This window comes from Sinocyclocheilus anshuiensis, unplaced genomic scaffold, assembly GCF_001515605.1.
Source record: "Sinocyclocheilus anshuiensis isolate Anshui unplaced genomic scaffold, SAMN03320099.WGS_v1.1 scaffold86, whole genome shotgun sequence".
Taxonomy (NCBI): domain Eukaryota; kingdom Metazoa; phylum Chordata; class Actinopteri; order Cypriniformes; family Cyprinidae; genus Sinocyclocheilus; species Sinocyclocheilus anshuiensis.
In genome coordinates this window covers 3426653-3431002 of record NW_015547662.1, presented here as the reverse complement: position 1 = coordinate 3431002, position 4350 = coordinate 3426653, and the positions used below count along the sequence as shown (strand labels likewise).

The following is a 4350-nucleotide window of genomic DNA, read 5'->3' as shown; positions in this document are numbered from 1 at the left end:
ATAAAGTTAAATAAAAATAAATTTTCTAAAAAATTATAATTAGCACATTTAAATGGTGTCATGATACGATGCATCAACAGAGACATTGTACATTCTACACACACATCTACCGTAAAATTATTTCCAATCTGTTCCAAGTAATCAGCAAAGACAAAACAAAGACTACTAGCTGAGCTCTAATTAGTTGTGTGGGATTTTGGAAGTAGGATTTGGTTGATATTTAGTCTGAGTTTCCCTTCGCAGGTGTTCACGTCTGATTTACTAAATGTGAATGTTTTTGTGTGGACAAGAAGGGGATGTTGTGTGTGTGTGTGTCACTGAATTGGAGTGGGTGTTTGAGTTGGCCTCAGTCAGTATAAAGAGGTTATTTAGAGGAACAAGAGCAGTAAAATGGTGTTCATTCTCTCTTTCACACACTCATTCATAATCTCGTTCCCACGTTTGTCCCCTCTCTGAGGCTGTTTAACAGATTGAAGGGCCGTTCACACTCCATTGTGAGATGACTTCATGACTTCCAGAGCTTTCAGTTTCAAGTGCATGCACACAAGTGTATATAAATTAATGGGGGCATTATGCTACAATTAGAAATGGATACACTGTCAAATATGTAAAAGAACAGTTCACCTAAAAAAAAAAAAAAATAGAAAGAATTCTGTCATAATTTACTGATTTTGTTCCAAACCTGTATGATGTTATTTATTTAGTTTTTGGGGAGCTTAAGGTAGATTTAGATTAGTTTGTAGTGAACTGTCAAAGGACAGAAAACCGTAAAAGTAGTCAATGCAACTTCTACAAGTCTTCTCAAGCTAGGCTTTTGTTAGAAACAGACTAAAATGAAATGAATGAAAATGTAATACCGAGTTGGAGAAATTCAGTACAATGGCAGTATATTGTGACTCACTTTAACTCTTAACAAAGCATTTAAAGAGTGTCACCAAAAAAGTAAATGCATAATTTTCCAAATGCTCCAAATGGTTTTGTTGAAAAACAACTCAATATTTAAGTAACTGTACAGTAAAATTGTGGCAGCCGCCATTGATCTGCTGTGCGCCATGCATCATGACACTCTCCCGTCCAATAGGTGGCAGAAATGCAACATTCTTTTTCTACTTCTGTTTTTTTTATGGCAGGGCCTGTCCCAAATCCCACACTTGCCATCTTGGCCACTTGAGAGCATGTGCATGTGACAGAAAGTAGGTGCACAAAACTGTCCCAGGTCTGAAAATGGCAAAGCTCTGTGCCCTTAACGCACACTAAATCCGAGGCTAAGCGTATTCCATCATCCATCACATTCAGGAACTCACGTGCCCCGAAATCGCAAGATGTTGAGAAAAACTTTGCAGTGCAAGTTAATTTAATTAGATATCACAATTTGTGTAAAGTGTTGCACATTTTATTGGTGCAAAGATGCGTATGTGTATTTTGTAAAATGTTTGCAAGTACTTTTTATCACTTTTTTAGCAACCACAATTAAATTGTGTCATTCACAGTCAGGGACTACTGATCAGAAATTTAGAAGTTTATTTTAAAGTGCAAAGTATTATATATACAAAGTCTGTAAATAAAGCTTTTTAAAAACTTGCAAGTGTGATTAACCCATTGGTTAATTTGAAGGAAATAAGATAAGTGTTCAAGTGCAAAGACCGCAAGTGTGGGTATTGGGACAGACGTGCAGTTGTCAAATGGAGCACAATTATTTTACTGTAACCCTTTTGGGTGAACTACTCCTGCCATCTACAGACTCACATACCCTCTTTTTTGTTGTTTTTAGCAACCCTTTCTTAACTAAAATGTACTACACACATCTTTTATGAAACGCATTAATTGATCATTTTATTGCTAACAGTTTCCATACCATATCTCTTCTGACTAACCAGAAACTTTAGTCATTTGTTATGCGGTTTTACAACATTTAAATGGATGTATTGAGAAGTACCAATTGGGTATATATTTCTGTGGTGTGTCCATAAATATTTAATTAGAGTGATTATAAATGAGGTGCCTAACATTCACACATCTTTGTCACATTATAATATATTGAACCTATGGCGCATTCTTCATGGTTCCTCCTTATGGGTCATTTCCTTGTTAACTGTCCCTCGGTTTAAACAAACAGACTCTATAAACAGTGTGATACTATTATACCTAGCGTGGGTATACACTTAATTTCCGAATCTAATGTTCTCTGAGAAAGGTTAGTGGCTAAGCATGTGATACCTCCCCAGATGTTGCTAGCTAAGAATGTGCACTGTCAAATTCTTCCCGATTGGTCTGAGCTAATTTAGACCTAGCAAATGAGCCAGCGGTAAGATGGAGGTTCTGGAGGGGGTGCTCAGGGAGAGAATTAGAGCTAGTCGCTCTGGAGCATGGCTGGAAATGTCAGCGGAAAATTCCCGGAGGATTCTGGGGAAAAACAAGGCGTGTAGTGATGGGGGAGAGAAGTGGGAAGGCTTTGATCCACCAGCCATTGTTTTTAGCCACTGTTACTGCTGGTTATAGAGAAGCCTCTGACTGTTTATGGCTGGCTGTCAGAATCCAGAACAGGTGCGTGTGTTTGTGCGTGTGTGAGGAAAGGCCGATACTAAGCCAGTGGAATGAAATGGCGGATAACAGCTAATCAATGGAAACCCATGGTTCTTAACTGGTGGGTTGCGACCCAAAAATGGGACACAAGTCTGTTCTGATAGGGTCATGAGTGAAAAAACAGTGCTAAATACTAAAAATAAAGTGCAAACAATCATATAATCACATATAGTTAGACTAATGACCTTATAAGAGAGGGAAAAAAAACATCCATGTGTTGGTAGAAATTGCTTGGTAGAAAGTAGCCAACATGTCCTCATTCTCATAAACTAGGTAAAAAAAGATAAAAACAAAATACATCCAGACTGTGTTAAATATGTGTTCACTTAAATTGAATATAAACATGCGTTTTGGATATTTGTTCTGGGTCCTAAAGCAAAACCAGTTGAGAGCCACTGGTTTGTAAAATATCGCCTAAATTCTTGGTCTCCATTAGATTACTGTAACAATCATACAGCAGATACTTTTTGACTTTTGTTAGAATAGGCTTATGCCATGTATTTGTTGAGAGTATAAAGATAGAGAAAACAAGAGTGAGAGAGAAAGGAACCCTGTGTGCTCTAGATGTAGGTGTTGTAGATTAGAATGTCACTTTTAGTGACTGGTTGCCATATCTCCCATCAGCCCATGGGGCAGGCTGAAAAAACAGGGGACACCAGTGATAAATGACTCGATGCACACTTGCACACACTCACAAACACAAATGGGATTTACCCTCACTTTACGTGAATGTGTGTGTGTGTGGATGTATGTGTGGGTTCCCCAAGCAGAGATTCTGCTGAAATTGCAGTTAAAGTGACCTTGTGTTGGCGATTGTGTAACAGGGCATTTCAGCACAGCTGTGTGTATGAGAAACTTTGATTTTGTATGGTTGTATGCAGGGCCGGCACTAGTGTGGTGACGATTATAGGGGCCCATGGCTGTGGGAGACCCCCGGAGACCAGCATGAAATACGCTCAGGATAGTTGATGTGTCAATGTTATGCATCATCATGCAAGTTCATAATTTGCACGTGTTTTTATTTAAACCTTGCCAATTAAAACATTCAAGAGATTTCAAAGCATTCGAACACAATGCGAAAGAACTCAACTGAGTACTCGTGCGCTGTGTTCAGTGCGCACACAAAGAGCTGCGTCTCTCAGACGCACGGACACCAAATTGAGTTCTCCTTTGCTTCTTCTTGCAATTGAACGAACAAATACACCTCATCAATTTAAACATTCAAGCACAAAAAGATGTGAAAGAGCTTAATTCAGCACCCGCGCACACAGAGAGCTGCGTCTCACAGTCCTTGAACACCAAATTGAGTTTTGCCTCTTCTTCCGCTTGAACAGACAAATACATACAAAATTATGTCGAAATACCAGTCTTGGCAGGTATCTTCAAAAAAATGTTAATTATGTCTTAAGAAAGAAATCGGATGTGTATCATTATATTGGATGCCTTGTCTCTTGTCTCTTAAAGTGGCCTTTTAATTAATTTAATAATGCGTCTTTGCTGAATAAAAGTACTAATTGCTTTAAAAAACACCTTGCTGACCCCAAACTTTTTAATGGTTGTGTGAATTGCCACATATTTTATTATTATTTTTACTGTTCACTTTTTCAAAAACAGATTTGACAGTCACTGGCGTTGTGGTTTTGTATGCTTGCATAATTTGACATCAAGTATTGATAGCATTAATGCTCATTTATATCAAGTATGGTGCTGAAAGCAAAAAGCAACAAATAAAAAAGACTAAAAACGGCTATCATCTGCTCAGCTGCA

The 4350-nt window shown here is 38.1% G+C and overlaps 1 protein-coding gene across 1 annotated transcript in view; it reads left to right on the top strand.

Annotated features, from left to right (window-relative positions):
* Positions 1 to 4350, top strand: part of LOC107702380 (bifunctional heparan sulfate N-deacetylase/N-sulfotransferase 4-like) — a 67463-nt gene that overhangs the window by 6708 nt on the left and 56405 nt on the right. The gene's annotated exons all lie outside the window — the stretch shown is intronic.